Source organism: Elaeis guineensis, chromosome 14 (assembly GCF_000442705.2).
Source record: "Elaeis guineensis isolate ETL-2024a chromosome 14, EG11, whole genome shotgun sequence".
NCBI lineage: Eukaryota > Viridiplantae > Streptophyta > Magnoliopsida > Arecales > Arecaceae > Elaeis > Elaeis guineensis.
In genome coordinates this window covers 13,733,876-13,753,583 of record NC_026006.2, presented here as the reverse complement: position 1 = coordinate 13,753,583, position 19,708 = coordinate 13,733,876, and positions in this window count along the sequence as shown.

Sequence of the window (19,708 nt, the reverse complement as noted above, 5' to 3'; positions counted from 1 at the left end):
TGATTACCTCGAAAAGGTTTATGTCATGGTCAAGAGAGTCAACTCCACAGATAATGTGGCAGACCCGCTGACTAAGCCATTAGGCCAACAGAAGATCGAAGCCCACCTTGAGAAGATGGGACTTAGATATGTAGCCAATTGGCATTAAGTCAAGTGAGAGTTTGTTAGATGTGTGCCCTAGATGCCAGATCGGCTGACACATTTCTGTACAGATCTAAGGGCAAATTTATAATTTTGACTATAAATGAATAAAATTATTATTTTTTTATGATATTGTGTATATTGTGTCTATGATACATCCTTTGAGTTAGTGGGAATATAAATTCATATTTTCAAGAGTTAAAAATTTAAGGCATGAATTTACATAACTAACTCATAAACAGCTTCTGACCATAGGATCATCACGAGGATGGTGATCGATCCGGAAGGTTGGTGTACGATCGTTTTCTTAGGATAGATGTGTCTTGAGTCTACAGTGTGGAGATACTAGAGAGAGAGTACAGGTATTCGTTGAGAATGAGAGTACTGAGCGTGACCATATCAAGCAGTCATAAGGAAGTCTACCTTCTCATCGATGACTAGCTCGATGCTGTAGTTGTGTGTCTAGTTCTTTGACCTGAGGTGCATCGACAGTTCACCTTGAGTGTGTTATAGTTTGACTATACCATAACTCGATCTTCAAGTCATTCGAAACCCTGAGGTGTATGTTAGCTGTAGCATATTCATTGTAGGAACTAGGTCGCACCAAGATGGGATCTATCAACCTCGGTAGATGAGAGGAGTAGTCCTATGATAATTGAAAGATCGAGTCCTAAAACCCATGGCTATGGCAGAGTGAAAGAATGAAAAAGAGTTTTCTATTAAGGTTTCACATCGGACTCGGATCGATCGATTAACTCATATGACTGATGTTGGGTTTGACAAATTCACCTTAACCCTAATTCAGTCGGGACTCCTGATAGAGGAACTCAATCACACAGGTAACTACACCGAGAGGTTTATCTTCGATTCTGATGGGTTGCCACCATATACTACTAGGTGTCACTGGTGGATTTTGAGAGTAATTAGAATGATATTGATGATCGATCATTCTAATTGTCTGAATCAGAAGAGTTCTGGTCCATCGAAAGGAGTTTCGATGATGTTGATGAATCACGACATGTCTTATTATCATATGAAATTGAATCTAACTGGGTCACAAAAATAAAGGTTAGGATCTAGATGTCATCAATTAGGCTAATCCAATTGATTTGGATTAAATCCAATTAGGTTCAAGGAAATCGTGCTAGCACACGATTGAGCCTAACTTTCTCCTCATATAATCTTTTCTGTCTCTACTGAGCCAAATGTGATTTGACTCATCCAGAGAATCTTAGAAAGGTTTCTCTCAGTCTAAATGAAGCTTGTCCAGCTCAAAAAAGGCTTGTCTTAATTCATGAGATGAATTTAAGACAAGCACCCGCTAATTCCTGTCACCTGCCAATTTCATTTTAGGACATCTGTCAAATATTGACATATGAGTCTTAAACTGAAGAGAGCTCATTGGAGGATTTTTGTAGAGTGTTCATATGCCAAAACTCAATTAAATTGGATGCCATAATCAGATTATGGTATGAGCCCAATTAGATTAAAGTGGGCACCCCAAATGGATAAGAACCAAAGAGTCCTGATAAACATGGACTCTTTGGCGCCACCTCTATTTGTGCTTATCCAATGTTGGCACCATATTTTGGGGATAAGGTGTAATTTTTATCTGATATGATCAGATGACATCACTCCACCAACCAAAATTTTTCCAAAATTTTTTGGAATTTTTTGATTGGTTGAATGATGTGGCACTGCACAGCATACAGGGTCTATATAAACCCTACTGCACCTAGGGTTTCGGGGAAGAAATTATTTTATGCACAAAACCTAATAGCTGCCATCTCCTCTCCTCTTCTCTATATCCTCCCTACTCTCCTTCCTCCCCTCTTCACATCCAAAGAGTTGGACATCCATCTGGCAAAGATCCAAGGTGTGGTGACGCCTGGAACAGAAGGCTACAGGTCATCTTCGACAGGCTGCTTCTCCAACTTCAGAAAAAGTTCTGAAGCACTTTCAAATCAGATAAAGATCTAATTTTTGGAGCATAGATTTGTGAGGAGAAGATGTTCTAGATTTTGCTTGAGTGGATACCGGTAGAGGCTAGGTGCTTGTGTGGCTACATCAGAATCTCAGGCTGTGCAGAGATCATCTACAGGGTAATCAGATTACCCTTGAGGTACTTCTTCTTCCATCATAGTTTTAGATTTAATTTTAGATTTTAAATATTAGATAATAAAATTAGATCTAGAGAATTAGATCTAAAATATATAGGATAATTTTTTTTAAATTATTTCACCTCAGATTTGATGAAATCTGAAAGATCCTACGAGGAAAAGCAGTTTTCCTCCTTCATCTTTTACCTGGAGTGCTCCAAAGCAATCTTGAGAGTTAGGAGCTGTCTAGATCTAGGATCACCCTTAGTTAAGATTGACTGCATAATCTGCTTGTTAACTAAATTTAAACTTACTCTTCTCTATCATCTCTAGTTTTAGGACCCTTTAGGACTCATCTTTAGAACTCTCTTCTCATCTATCTCTCCTTTCTCTTCTCTCTTCTAACAAAAAAAAAATCATTAAAAATCTCAAAAGATTGCAACTTGGAAATGAAAATTGGGTCGTTTAATGAGAATTGATTCAAACCCTACCCTAATCCAAAAAAAATTTGAGTCCACAATGAGTGAAGTCAATCAACCTCAGGTCCTAAAAGATCTTTTCTATCTTGTTGGGTCAGCCCAACCATCTTATATCAGACAATGCAACAACTTTTGAAATTAAACCTCAAATCATTAACATGCTCCCTAAATTCACTAGTAATGAAGATGCATATATTTTTATTAGAAAATTTGAGGAAGTATGTGACACCATGAGAATACACCAATTGTGAGATGATGCTATTAAACTTAAGCTGATTAATTTTGCTCTTAAGGATAGTGCTAAGAAATGATTATATAGTCTGCCCAACTACTCGATCACAATTTGGGATGGATTTGTTAAAACTTTCTTGAAAAAATTTTTTCCACATCATAAAACAGCTAAGTTAAGAAATAAAATTAACCAATTTTATCAATTTGAGGGTGAGTCTTTCTGGAAGTATTTTGATTGTTTCAAGAACCTTTTAACCCAATGCCCACACCATGGAATTGAGACTTGGAGACTATGCCAAACCTTTTATGAGGGACTAGACCCAAACTCTAGAACCATGCTAGAGTCAATGTGTCAGGGCCAATTTATGCATAAGGAAGCCAATGAAGCCTGGCAATTCTTAGAGGACCTAGTAGAAAAGAGCCTACAGTGGCGAGCAACTAGGGAACCTACAAGAGGTGCTATGCACCAAGTATCCACATCCCTAGCTACAGAGGCCAAAATAGATATTATACTACATAGGTTAGAGGCCTTAGAACTCAAGGGACACACCCAAGTGAACCAAGTTTCAACATCTACTTGCAATGGATGTAATGCCATAGACCATATCATGGAAGAATGTCCCTTTTTGATGAACCCAACTGGGAACAAAGTAGCACAGGTTAATGCTGCCTACTACAAATCTACAGATGACCCTTATGCACCAACTTATAACCTAGGATGGAGGAATCACCCTAACTTTTCTTGGTCACAAGGGTCAAATCTCAGTAGACCTATCCTTAATCAATCCAATCAAAGGCCCACTCAACCATCAAATTATTCATAAGACTTCAACAATGATCAAAGACTTAATGCACTAGAAAAAGGGTTAGAGATTTTAATAAAAACCACTTCTGATAGTATAAAATTTAATGACCAAAAGCATAATTTACTAAAGAAAAGCCTTGACAAAAAACACCAACAATTTCATGCAAACCACGGGCCAACTTATAAATTCAAACACTCAAGCCATTGCTCGCCTAGAAATATAATTAAGTTAGTTGGCTACTACCATCAGTGAAAGAGAAAAAGAAAAATGGCCAAGCCAACCTAAACCTAACCCAAGAGCCCAAATTGGTCAATAATCTCAACCTGAAGGTCGATTCAACTATGTAAATGCAGTTCACAGCTTAAGGTCTGAAAGACAAGTAGACAATCAAGTAGGTATAACTGAGAATCAAGAAGACCAACCGACTGAACCACAGACTGATCAGACCAAGTCTGACGAGCCTGAATCAATAGAGGTTGATGAGCCATCCAAGCTAATTGCAGAACCCATCACTAGATTCAAGCAAGTTGAGACATCAACCATCAATACTATAGCTTCTTTTTCAAATAGACTTAGGTCCAATAGACACTCAGTCCACATGGATCAAATCTTAGAGATATTCAAACAAGTGAAAGTAAATATTCTTTTGCTAGATATGATCCAATAAGTTTTCACTTATGCTAAGTTCCTCAAATACCTATGCACAAAGAAGAAGACCACTAATGTTCGCAAGAAAGCCTTCTTGGCAGCTAGTGCGAGCTCATATCTTTCAAGCCACATGCCAGTCAAGTACAAAAATCCAAGATCTCCTACAATCTTATGTGTCATTGGGGAAACCATCATTGATAGGGCCTTGTTAGACCTAAGGGCTAGTGTGAATATCTTATCTTATTTGGTCTATGAGAAATTGGGGATAGGAGAATTAAAGCCTACAGAAATTACATTGCAATTGACAGACCGATCAGTGAGAATTTCCAAGAGAGTTGTGGAGGATGTGCTAATCAAGGTCAGTGATTTCATTTACCCTATAAAGTTTGTGATCCTAGAAATTGAACCAATGTCAAACCCAAAAGGTCACATCCCAGTCATCTTAGGTAGACCATTTTTAGCAACCACCAATGCCCTGATCAACTGTCGCGATGGACTTATGAAGCTCGCATTTGAAAATATGTCCATTGATGTTAATATTTTTAATCTTAAAAATAAAAAAGACCAATTAGTTAATGTAAACTTGATTCAGGATGAGATTTATGAGACCATTGACCTAGGAGAAGAAAATTTTAACTGTAATCTCTGGTCAAATCAAAAATTTAAAATAACTTATAAAATTTCTTCATCTAGTGATCAGAGAGTTCATCCATAATGGCAACCACTTGTTGAATCACTTGTAAAGATGAATTTTCTGAATGAACCAATTGAAGAAATTCAAGTCCAGGAGGTTAATACCCTGCTTGATTCACCTTACCCATCTTACCCACTTGAATTTGTCAATCCAATATTTGATATGGGATAAGTGAGGTAGAATTAGTATGGTCTGACTGAAGACGATAAACTTAGCACTCTTTGGGAGGCAACCCAAATTTTTTTATTTTATTTTAACTAATCTTTATTTTTTTTAGAAATAAAGGACTGCTCTATGTGGAAGCATCTATCAATAATTTGGTTTGTCTTAAGATAATAAACTTAGCACTTTTTAGGAGGTAGCCCAGTTCTAGCTTTTGCTTTTGCTTTCTTTTGCATTTTGTTTAGGTTAATCGAGGCTTGCTTCATATCTTTTGTAGGGATTTGAAGATAAAATTGGCTAAGTTGGGGGGAGAACTAATTTTGAAAAGACTTCTAGATCAGATGACATCTCTCCTTTTCTTTCTCTTTGCATGCACCCTTCATTTTTCCTACTCCATTGAGGACAATGTCAATTAACTTGGGGGGGAGAATAAGAAAAAAATTAAATTTTTTTTTAAGTCTTTAAGTAAGTTAGTATTTAGCATTTAAGTACTTGATTATACTTAAGAATCGAGTTAAATCAAGCATTTTTAAAAGAAAATTGATGTAGAAATTAGAAAGTTTACAAGATATTGAGGGATCAAGTATTAAGAAAACTCAATAAATAGTTAAGTTTAGAACTTAAATAGTTTTCTTTGAGTATTACTAAATTTTTCTACCAGCATCAAAGAAGAGTTTACTTCTTATGGACTTGTATAGGGTAACTATACATTTCTTCATATTTAAAAGAATTTTTTTTTCAAGTACTTCATACTGAGTAATCGGACCTCTTTGCCTAAGTAAATATTGAGTTTCACATCAAAAGGTATGAAGAACAAAGAAGCTTTATTGTAAAGCTAGGTTTAACTCGTAGTCTATTTGATTCAAACAAGTAGATCCGAGGGGTATTCTATACCTAGTGCCCTAAAGCCATCTAGTTTGGGAGTCATTGGCTGAAAACTCGCTACATGGGTCAAACAGAAAGCTTAAGAGGTTAAGATACTCAATAGCTGTACAATATACAAAAAAAGTAACAACAATAAATAAAGAATGGAAGTAACAATATACATGTCCATATGAGGTTAATGATTTGGAGATAAAGGTAGGAATAATTTAAAAAAAGTTCAAAAAATATTTAGTGTTCTTAGCTTAACTCCCACATTGATTAGTATTAATACTCCAATGACATACCTCATTCACGCTCTACTGAACATCAGTGGCTCTTTTGAAAATTGTTTGATAAAATTTAAAATTTTAAGTTAAAAGGCACTTAATTCTAAATTCTTTCTTTACTCGAAGATGAGCAAAATTCAAGTTAGGAGGTGTGATAAGTGGTATATTTTTATATTTATTGAAGATATTTTTGATAATTTATGGTGCTAACATCTTCTTAAAAATCTAATTTTATAAATAAATTAAATTTTTTTATAAAAATAAATAATTTTAAAAAAAAATATGAAATTAGAGCATACTTATGAAAAATAGATATTGATTTAATTGAGCAATTTGAGTACCAAAATAATAAAAAAATTTTGAAAAATTTAATACATATTTTTTTTATTTTTTAGGTGAAAATTAGAGCAAAAATCAAGCCAAAATATCTTAAAAAATATTAAAAATTACCTTCGATGTACGGTGGACCGGTTGCTCGATCCACAGAATCAATGGCACTATCTACAGGAATAGTTCATGGTCCACAGGCATGGTCCATAGTGGAAGGAAGGCTTTTTGTGCTGATTGATGGTTCAGATCAAATCTGGAGCTCGATTCAATGGCTGTGGTGGTTCTCGACTTTGTTAAGGAGAGATTTGCATGATCCAACAGCTAGAGTTCCAACTGGAGCATGATCAGACGGTCAGAAATGCATTCAACTTTGATAAAGATTAAAATATCAGATTTTGCACTGATCTGGGTGGTTCAAAGGCGATCCGATGGCCAAAAATTAATGTAAAGGATATTATACGAATTCTAAAGATTTTAGGACTCCTTTTCCTACCAAAAAAATATGAAAAATTTATTTATAAATTGGGAGTCCAAGAATAAGAGTAGAAAAAATAAAAAATTAAAGAAAAAATAAAAAAAATAGAAAAAAAAATCAAAGAGCTTTAGGGATCAAATATTGAGAGATTATGGAGCTAGAGATCTTGATGCGTGGCTACATCCCTTCAATCTAAGAATACGATGAAGCCTGTAAATAGATTTTTATTTTTTTCTTGTATTTAATTTTTATGTAATAAAATTATACTTTTATTTCATATATTTTTATTTTTTTTTGAGGTATTGATCCAACCTACACGACCTATATCCTCTATTGACGTGCCGTGATTCCTGGATACGGTATCTACTTTGGAGAGATAGATCATAGTATATGAGATTAAACTTTAGATCTTGTAATTGAATTTAGATAGTTTATACTCCAACAAGATGAGCTGTAATCTACTGATACAATCCGTATCCCTTAGAGATAAGCTATGCTAATGTCTTAATCACAAGAATTAATATTGCAATATAAAAAAAGAAGAAAATAAATCTAATTTATATGATGGATTTGAAATTCTTGGATTATTTCTCTAAATTATTTTTTTTCATAAATTAATTTATATTTTTAATTTAATTCTTGCTATTCTATTTTTTTTAATACTTCTACGATCAATTCTCTTTTATTTTTTTTTAAAAAAAAAGATAATCACCCTAAATCTCTGTGGAAATGATCCTGACTCACCCTATCTATATAGTTTGAGTTGATTTTTAATCTTGACTGCCTAAGACAGTGATAAATATCTAATACCCATGAATTAAAAGTTGAAGTACTTAATGATAAACTAGTTTGTATCATGTATAAATCTTTCGATGCTTTATTTGCATTATGCTTCAAACTTACAAGGTAGCTCTTGCAATTCTTCTTTCATTGCCCCTGCTCACCATAGTGATAATAGGCACCATTTGCGAAGTCCTTCACTTTCTTCCTCTTCTGGATCCTACCTTTATAATTCTATTTTCTTTTAGAACCCTTTTTCCTACCTTCATCTTCTTCTTATCAACTAGAAGAAGAGGAGCCTTTTCTAACTTGAAATAGCTCTCTGTTGTTTTCAACATATTAACAGCTCTGGTAGGGAAGTATTCAGTTTGTTCATATAGTGATTTATGATAAACTGAGAGAAGAAATCAAAAAGTGACGGCAAGATCAAGTCCTGACAGCTCTCCATCCATAACAAATCTCCATTGATTTAATCGAGTGATTAAGTCAATAATCTTTAAAACATGGGTCTATACGGATGAGCTCTTACTCATTCTGGCTCAGAACAACTACTTCAATATCTCATATCGAGCAGTCCTACTTTGCTCTCCATATAACTCTGTAAGATTGAGTAATATAGACTTTGCCTCTATAACCATTGTTCATTGTGGCCAATATGATACATTTAATAGTCAAACTGTCACTTTGTCACATCTTATATGTGGCCCTTTCCTCCTCTGTAGCATCTTCTCTAATCGGCTCAAGATCCAGAGAGTGGAGGATGTAGGATAACTTCTCCTGAGTTAATACAATCTTCAAATTTCTAAATCAATCCACATAATTGGGATCGATCAGTTTATTGACATCTAAAATGCCCCGCAATGATATTGAAGAAGCCATAAAATTATTCTACATTAAATAAAAAATAATGTATAAGTAGATCACTCAAGATGACAAACACAACTAGATGAAGACTACATAAATCTAATTATGTCTCCCACTATTTTATTATGAACACCATAGCCTTCACCTATGGTAAGCGAGAAACTCTACTTTGATTTCTTTAATGGGGTTGAGATCCTAATTCCTTACAAATACTTTGTGTTACACAACAAACATTCATAAGTTCAAGGATAGAAAATTTTCTTTTTCAATTGCAATCAATACAATTTGCAACATAACTCTTACCTCTAAGACACTTATAGCCTTGTGTTATTGTTGAAAAATATGTTCCAAAGTCAATTATCAGCTTGTTGATGATTATGCTCATACTTGTAAATTGTATATAAATTTTTATTAATAAAAATTATTTGATATTTTTTATTACAAATTATCTATTTTTAAACTTCTATATCGTAATAAAGTCCTTAGGATAATAATTGATCGATAAAGGAGGATTTATCATTTAATCCTTAAAAGTGTTCGCGACCAAATGATATGCTATTAATAGAATAATAGCAATATCGAGTATAGGTCATTGTGTATCATATGAGTTGGTTGTCCCCTTAACCAAGGAGTGTGGAGACACTGTTATGGCGTGCAGATGCAATGTAAGAGTATATTCACATCGAACGTGATCATGTATCAAGCACTCTGCTGTCGAGAGTAGCTCATGAAGGGTATGGGTACAAGTATCTCTTAAACCTGAGACCACCACGGTAACTTATAAGCAACTCACTGTACTTTAGTATTAGACCATCTGAGTTTCTAACTCAGTGACAAAAGGATATTCGGTACAGTCAAATACTTATCAAGTCAGTGTGTGAGTCAAGATGAAATTGACCTCTCTGAATTAGTAGGAGATATGCATCAGTATATTTCAATTTAGCAAAATCTTGATCAGGATAATCCATAAGATAGATTTGAAAGGTTAAAATACAATGTGATCGACTAAATTAGGGTTGACAATTAAATCCTAGGTCATCTTGAGCATTTGGGTCAAAAGAATGAATTATACAGTAACCATACGTCAGTAGGTTCTCGAATATTGCTTTGCAATACTTCGACTTATCCGATCATTAAGTCACCATTGCTTTATGGTTGCATCGATTGGTATAGGAAGTTATTCCTATGCTACCGGCTTAGGTTTGAACCTATGGGGTCACATGCATTAGAAGATTGGGTTAGATCTAATGGTTGAAGAGTCTAATTGGATTGTAACTCTGGTGACGAGTCCTATTGGGATTGGGACTTTGGAGGAGAGTCCTACTGGTGTTGGGTTCCGATGGTGCAGCGGAAAGATTAGGTGTTTAAAATTTTTATTAAAAATATCCGATGCACCGAAAACCCTAATGCCCAGAAACTCTTGACTATATTAATCAAAGTATAATAAAATTAATTTGGATCAAAAGAATACCCGTAGTGTAATTCCTAATTTTCATAAGACGTCCAAGTGTCGCCCTCCAACGATGATCCACACGAAAATTGAACCAAAGACAGCGCTCCTTCTTCACCTTGCTCCAAGTGTTCTATTCCCTAAAACTCAACCAGCCATCAATCGATCAGATCTTCCTCTAGACCTGAGTCTGAATCTTTCTGAACCATCCACTAGACTTGATTACTTTTTTTTAAACCTCTTAAACCCTTAGAGCTATTAGGATTAGGCTTGTCTTAAAAGAACAAGCCTTGTTATAAAATCTAGAGTTGTAAGAGAAGGAGAGAGGGAGTGGATAGGGGATGTAAGAATTGAATTATCATTCCATCTGCCATCCCCTATTTATAGCATTAGATGGGGTGCTAATAGAGAAGGCATGCCTCATCTGGAAAGGTATATCAAGTCCTCGTATCACTTATCTGAGAGTCCTTAAACAAAAGGACTTTTCAGGGGGTGACACATTGATTCCTGTCTTCTCACACGCGCACACCCAGAATGAGATACTTTTTGCATCTCTTCACATATCAGATTAGCATGAATTTTGTGAAGGAACCAGATCTAGGGTTTCAGGGTTAGATCTTGAAACTTTTTCAAGATCATGCAGCGAAAGACTAAAATAAATCAAAATTTATTTTCTAAAATTAGAGAATCCCTAGATCTAAGATTTTATTACATAATTATTATATAACATTAAATCAGAAATTAAAATATATAGAGCATGAACTACATGTTGATCATATCAACATGTTTCTATACTACATCTAATGTATGTATTAAACAATAGATCAGATCTATTACCTTGCAAGTTAGATATTCTAACCTCACTGATCTGGGCTTAAGGATGATGTTGCAAGCCGCACATGCATCCGACCTCTAGGAGTCGTCTACACGAGCCCATGAATCTCGACCAGAAGTCCTGCTTCAGGAAATCAGCATAGTATGCTAGTACTGCACTGATCCTTCTTTGATGGTTGATCAGGTGCCTCCTTCTTCTTGATTTAGGCTCTTCCAAAGATAAGAAGTAGAAGAAAGAGTTTTAGATCTGAGACACTCTCAGAAAACTCAAGATGGAGGAAGGGAAGAGATGAAAACAAACAACCCTAGAAGAAGACCCTCTTCTTCTTCTCACTTTTCTCTCTAAACACCCTATCTTGTGTCTATTATATCTCCATGACCCAAAAGTATTTCTCTCTGATTTTTGGATGCCTTAAAGGTATCTCAAATATCTATCTTATTTAAAAATTTAATGAAGAAACTCAATTTATAGAGAGAGATATGATAGAGTCCTTATCGAGGTCAAATACCTAGTCAAGGCTTATCCAAACATGGCAAGAAAAGGGGTGCCCAACTCTTGAGCACCTCCTCCTTATTTTCATGCATGGACTACCAAAAAAGGGTTCACAATGTGTACCCTAAAAGTCATAAAAATTTTAAAAAAAATTTGGATAAATTCGGTGTAAAATTGAAAGAGTTTTGGATTTCTAAAACTCTATCTCATAGAATTCGAAATCCAAACTTATTCCTCTTTGATTTGATCCAAACCACCTTCCATATAAGAAAGAAGAGAGAAAACCTTTTGTGGATGTGGGAGAGACCTGGGAGAGATCTTTTGTCACATAAAATAAGAGGGGATTGGCATGGAATAAGAGAAAGGACGTGGGGGGGCTTATGTGGCGCAAGGTGGAATCCTAATCTTACTAGGATTCTAACTCATGACTTGTTTTAATTTGGTTTCTCAAACCAAATCAAACCAAAATTAGATCAACCAAATTAAAATAGATCTTAACCCAATTAATAATCTAAATTAATCAAATTAAATTAGATTTAAATTTAATTTAATTTTCTAATCAAATTAGAAATTAGGTTGACCCAAGTCCTAATTGAACTAGGACTAGTTTTTCCTTACAATTGGCTTATCCAATAAACCAATTGGACTTGATCCAATCAAGCCCAAATTAAATCTAATTAAATTATATTTAATTAGACTTAATCTTAACCCATTGGCTTAATCAAATTAAGCCAATTAGCAATCAAATTGCTAATCGATCCTTCTGCAACACTTGCACTGAGTTAAATGTCAATCGTATTGATCATTTAACCCTAGAATGATTCTTAATCATTGATCAACCATCCGATCGGATCATGAACTCTAATGTGTGTGACCTCATAGGTCCGAACCTAAGCTGATAGCACAGAAATAAATTTTTATACCAATCAAAGTGACCATCTAGCAATGGTACCCGACGATCGGATAGGTTGAATGTGTAGAACAACATCCTTAGAACCCATGCGGATATAGTTTCTATATAATTCATCTCTTTGACCAAAATGATCATAGGACATCTCAGAGTTCAAATATCAACTCTGATCAGGTAGTCCACATTGTATTTCAAAATATCGAATCCATCTGATGGATTATCCTGGCCAAGATTTTGCTAAATTGAAATACAGTGACTCATTCTTCTCCAACTCTTGGAGTGGTCAATCCCATCTCGATCATACTCTGACTTCGCAAGTACTTGACTGTGCCCAGAAACCTTCCATCCCTGAATTAAAAATTCAGTTAGTCCAGTATCAAAGCATAGTGAGTTGCTTGCAAGTCACTGAGGCGATCTCAGGTCTAAGGGATACTTACACCTATATCCCATCAGAGACATTCTCGATAGTAGAATACTCTGGAGTTGGTCACGTTCAATGATGATGTACCATTACATCTCACCTGTATGCCATACTAGTGTCTCCACACTCTTTGGTTAAGAGGACAACCAACCCATATGGCCTACAGCGACCTATGCTCGATAGAAGCTGTCGTCCTTATTAACAGCCTATCATTTGATTGTGAACAGTTTTAAGGACTAATCGATAAATCCTCTCTTCATCGAACTTAAATAGCCCTAAGAACTTCATCATAACAATGGAGTTCCTTAGAAGATGAAGACTTATGATGAAAATATCAAAAATATATTTTATTTATTAAAAAATCAATTACAATACTTGGTTGCTCAACCGTCAACAGCTTGACGATTGGCTTTTGGGACACATTTTCCAACAACTTCCACTTGTCCTAAAGCCACTCGGCACAGTATTTAATACCCATCTTCGACTTGTGATTATCAAACTCCTTTATTGTCAGGACTTTAGTGAAGGGGTCGGTCAGGTTCTCCTTTCCATCGATCTTCTGAAGGTCGACGTCACCTCGATCCACGATCTTCTGGACCAGGTGAAAGCGGTGCAAGATGTGCTTCATCCGCTGGTGTGCTTTGAGTTTTTTCGCCTGAGCTATCGCACCAGTGCTGTCGCAGTAGAGCAGGATCGGACCATCGAGGGAGGGTGCTACTCTGAGCTCGTTGATGAATTTCCTCAGCCACACAGGTTTCTTTACGGCATCCGATGCTGCGATGTACTCCACTTCACAAACAAAGTCTGCCATAGTATGCTGCTTGAAACTCTTCCAGCAGATAGCTCCACCATTCAGAGTAAAGATATAACCCGACACGCATCTGCTATCATCATAGTCAGATTGAAAACTGGAGTCTGTGAACCCCACAAGTTTCAGATCTAACTCATCATAAACCAACCATTGGTCCTTAGTATTTCTGAAATACTTAAGGATGGCTTTAACCAATTTCCAGTGGTTTCTCCAGGATCAGATTGGTATCTACTCACTACTCCTAGTGAGTATGCCACATCTGATCTTGTACATGTCATGACGTACATGATAGATCCCACGATCGAAGCATATGGGACTCTACTCATACACTCTCTCTCTTCAGGACTTGTCGGACAATCCTTCTTAGAGAGAGAAATTTCATGGCCTATCGATAGATAGCCCTTCTTGAAATTCTCCATGCTGAACCTCTTCAGCACAGTATCTATGTACGTGGATTGGGATAACCCAAGCATCTTTTTAGATCTATCCTTATAGATCTTCATCCCTAGGATGTAGGATGCTTCACCCAAGTCCTTCATGGAGAACTGCGATGACAACTAAATTTTTATTCCCTGTAGTACAGGGACGTCATTCCCGATTAAGAGAATGTCATCCATGTACAAGATAAGGAATACCATAACTAGACCATTTGCCCATTTATAGATGCAGGGCTCTTCTCCATTCTTAATGAAGCCATATGTTTTGATCACCTTATCAAAATGCATGTTCCAACTCCGAGAAGCTTGCTTCAATCCATAAATGGATCTCTAAAGCTTGCACACCTTGGACTCATCTGTGGATATAAACCCCTCAGGTTGTATCATATACACCTCTTCGGTCAGCTCTCCATTCAGGAAAGCTGTCTTTACATCCATCTACCAGATCTCATAATCCAAATGGGCAGCTATTGCAAGCATTATCTGAATGGATTTGAGCATTGCCATAGGAGAAAATATCTCATCATAGTCAATACCATAATGTTGACGATATCCCTTGGCAACTAGACGGGCTTTATATGTCTCCACCTTTTCATCTGCGCCCCTCTTCCTTTTGAAGATCCATTTACACCCAATGGGTTTAACCCCTTCAGGTGGGTCAACCAATGTCCATACATCGTTAACCTTCATGGACTCCATTTCGGATTTCATGGCTTCAAGCTATTTCTCAGAATCAGATCTCTGCATTGCATACATATAAGTGATCAGATCCTCATCATTCTCATCGAGTTCGATGGGATCACCATCTCAGACCAAGAAATCATAGTATTTGTTCGGTTGATGCGGTACTCTACCGGATCGTCTTAATGATGCAGGTACATTGGACTCCAGATCTGACCCAATCAAATCTGACTCAGGTTCAGCTATTGGTGTCGGTCCTTCTACCTGTTGAACTTCATCAAGTTCAACCTTAGAGGCAATGGTTCCTTCACCAAGGAACTCCTTTTCTAAAAAGATTACCTTAAGGCTGACGAACACCTTTTGTTCATCAGTATGGTAGAAAAAATATCCTTTCATCTCTTTGGGGTACCCTATGAATGTGTATTTGTCAGACCTAGGTCCAAGTTTGTCTGTGACTAATCATTTGACATAGGCCAGACACCCCCAGACCCTAAAGTGTGAAAGTGCTGGCTTATGCCCTGTCCATATTTCATATGGAGTCTTAATTACAGACTTACTTGGAACCCTATTTAACAGATAACAGGTCGATTCGAGTGCATATCCCTAGAAGGATATCGGCAAGCTAGCAAAACCCATCATGGATCGGACCATGTCTAACATAGTCTGATTCCTCCTTTCAGACACACCATTATGCTGTGGTGTTCCTAGAAGAGTCCATTGGGAGAGAATCCCATTCTCTCCTAGATATGTGAGAAACTCACTAGAAAGGTATTCTCCTCTTCGGTCAGATCGAAGAGTTTTAATACTCTTCCCAGTTTGTTTTTCTACTTCATTTCGGAATCGTTTGAACATTTCAAATAAATCTGACTTATGTTTCATCAGATAGACATATCCATATCTGGATAGGTCATTCGTGAAAGTTATGAAGTAGAAATATCCACCTCTAGTACTTGTGCTCATGGGCCCGCATACATCAGTATGTACTAGGCTCAAGAGCTCAGTAGCTCTCTCACCTTTTTCAGTAAAAGGTGACTTGGTCATTTTACTAAGAAGACAGGACTCACAGGTTGGAAGTGATTCACAATCACTGACTTCGAGGATTCCCTCTTGAGTCAACCTGTTTATTCTGTTCTTGTTTATATGACCTAGCCTACAGTGCCATAAGTAGATATCTGACACACACTATCTAATCTAGGATGCTTGCCAGTAGAATAGACTCTTATCGAGCTTGATCTTTCTGGTTTGGCCCTGCACTGATGTTCCAGTCTGAACTTGCACCTTCTTCACTTTCTTCTTTTTGTTCTTCTTCCCTTTCTTAAAAGGTCGAGAACCAAAAGATGAACCTCCCACTAAGTTCACTGACTCCTTGTGAAGTTGGTGATCCTTCTCAAAGTTCTGAAGCAACCCCAGTAACCTGTGGTAGTTTACTTCAGGCTTTATCATTCTATAATGAGTGAGGAATGGGAGATAAGACTTGGGCAGCGAGTTCAGTATTGCATCTTTCCCAAGCTGCTCATGCAAGGGAAAGTCGAGCTTGCTCAATCATTCCATCAGCTCGATCATGTACAATACATGATCAGTGACAGAGGCACCATCCCGCATTTTGGCGTTGAAGATGGCACAACTAGTCTTGTGCCTCTCCACATCATCGGGTGTGCCAAAGGCATCCTCCAACACTTGAAGCATGTCCTTTAGCTGAGCCATCTCGAATCTGCGACTGAACTCGTCGCTCATGGCAGCCAGCATGATACAGCACACCGTAGTCCGATCACTGAGCCACTTCTGGTAAGTGTCTCTAACTGTTCCACATGCATTGGCAGCTGGCTCCTCTGGTGCAGGATCCATTATCACATATAGGATCCATTCATGCTCTAGGACTATCTTCAACTTTCGGTACCAGCTACCGAAGTTGGGTCCCACCAACTTATCATTGTCCAACAATGATCGGAGCGATAGGGAAGTGGCTATATTTGCACAAAGGAGAACCATAACCTAATTAGTAATTGATTCATTAAACATAAAGATTTAAACTTTAATCAAAAGGTTTCTCCCACTATTTTATTCGAATTGGTAGCCTCTACCTCCAATTTGAGGAATTATCCTAATTCCTTAGTGGGTACTAGAATCCACATAGACTGCACACAAGCCCACCTTTGGTTGGCCAACCCATGTACATCTAAGGGTAGGTTCATAATCAATTATTTCTCTAAATAATTTCTAGTAATTTTAATTTTGCCCCAGAAACTTAATCAGTAGGCTTTGGCCTCCATTATAAGGATCCGGTTAGATCCAACCATTAACATGACCATACTTGGTGCATCTAACCAATGAATGATTAAGCCCAACTTTGGTTGGCTCACCTAACCACCATTAGAGAGACCCTTCCAAGTCGTCATATGATGAGTGATAATTCCATTAGTCAACAATCACCAGGCCTTTGGGTCTGCAATGATTATTGAGTTAATGGACTCATTATCAAACACCTTAATGGGAGGCTATGACTCAGTTATCTCCATAACTTTATCATTTTAAGGACCTAATAAGTTTAGAAGATTTAAATAATTTAGAGGATGAAGTCAGATGAACCAGCGTATCATGATCCTCTCACTGGCTTCAACAAGTCAGCTTAAGGGAGACCATTAAAAGGGCTGGTCTAGGAGCACCTAAATCAGTCACACTGATTTACCTAGCTGACATGGGTCAGCTCGAATAGTCAAGTGATCCGATCAAAATATAATTTCACCAAGAGGCCAGATAAGTTCGATCAGTGGGAGGGTCGGCCAAAGCTTGCCTTAGACACCATCAGAAATGGCCAGGTAAGCGAGCTCCCAATTAAAAACCACCGATCTGGTTTACCTTAGACACCAACTGGTTTAATTAGTTTCGATTAGATCAACCTAACAGTTCGTGCTAGACCGCTTAGCCAAGAATCAAGTCTATTTGGTTCTTGTTAAAGACATGGACTTGACCAACTACAACTATTGTAATTGATCTAGAAAATTTTTGACCTAATCTAAGACAACAATTGATTAGATTTAGTCAATTCTCTAATTAAGTCCATCTTTAATCTAACCATAGGTCTAACCCAATTAATGGACCTAATTCTCACTAACCCATTAACCCAATGTGTTATGGTTTGTGTCTTAGGTTCTTCAATTCACAATCCTAGAACCTAATCAAAATAACTTATTAATTCTTAATTAAATTTTGAACTGAGGGTTGGGTTCGATTTTTCAAAAAATAAATTTTATATTTGTAAAATAATTTTATAATATGATTCTACCAACCATATTGCATGTTTGATTCATAATCAAGATGCAAGTGAAATAAACATGAAACTACTTTAGATCTAATCTAAACAGGTTCATGTAATTGAAATAATTCCAACTTTAAACAATTTCTTTGCACAAAAAATATTAATAAAGAGATTTTATTTCAGATTTAAATATTTTTAAATCTAATAAATCATAAATTTAATCTAGATCATATCTAACAAATCTATGATTAAAGACAGATCTACACGAACTAGGACAACCTTTGCACTATAAGGGGTAAACCTTGCAGTAGGACAACCTTGCAGTTCGTGATTGATCTAAAATTTTAATTTTAAATTTAATAATTATATTATAAATTATATTTAATCAAAAAAATAATCTAAGCATATATAAATAATCATGTAATGAAGAACCTAGGCTCTGATACCAATTGAAGGAACTAGATCTAGGGTTTCAGGGTTAGATCTTGAAACTTTTTCAAGATCATACAGCGAAAGATTAAAATAAATCAAAATTTATTTTTTAAAACTAGAGAATACCTAGATCTAAGATCTTATTACATGATTATTACATAGCATTAAATCAAAAATTAAAATATATAGAGCATAAACTACATGTTGATCATATCAACATGTTTCTATACTACATCTAATGTATGTATTAAACAATATATCAGATCTATTACCTTGCAAGTTTGATGTTCTAACCTCGCTGATCTGGGCTTAAGGATGATGTTGCAAGCCGTATATGCATCCGGCCTCTAGGAGTCATCCACACGAGTCCACGAATCTCGATCAAAAGTCCTGCTTCAGGAAATCAGCACAGTATGCTAGTACTGCACTGATCCTTCTTTGATGGTTGATCAGGTGCCTCCTTCTTGATTTGGGCTCTTTCAAAGATGAGAAGTAGGAGGAGGAGTTTCAGATCTAAGACGCTATCAGAAAACTCAAGATGGAGGAAGGGAAGAGATGAAAACAAACAACCCTGAAGAAGACCCTCTTCTTCTTCTCATTTTTTTCTCTAAACACCCTATCTTGTGTCTATTATATCTCCACGACCCAAAGGTTTTTCTCTCTGATTTTTGGATGACCCAAAGGTATCTTAAATATCTATCTTCTTCAAAACTTTTATGAAGAAAATTATTTTATAGAGAAAGATATGATAGAGTCCTTATCTAGGTCAAATACCTAGTCAAGGCTTATCCAAACATGGCAAGATAAGAGGTGCCCAACTCTTGAGCACCTCCTCCTTATTTTTATGCATGGACCACTAGAAAAGAGTGCACAATATGTACCCTAAAATCCACAAAAATTCTAAAAAAAATTTGAATAAATTTGGTTCAAAATTGAAAGAGTTTTGAATTTCTAAAACTCTATCTCATAGAATTCAAAATCAAAACTTATTCCTCTTTGATTTGATCCAAACCACCTTCCATGTAAGAAAGAAGAGAGAAAACCTTTTATGAACATGGAAGAGACCTGGGAGAGGGCTTTTTTCACACAAAATAAGAGGGGATTGGCATGGAATAAGAGAGAG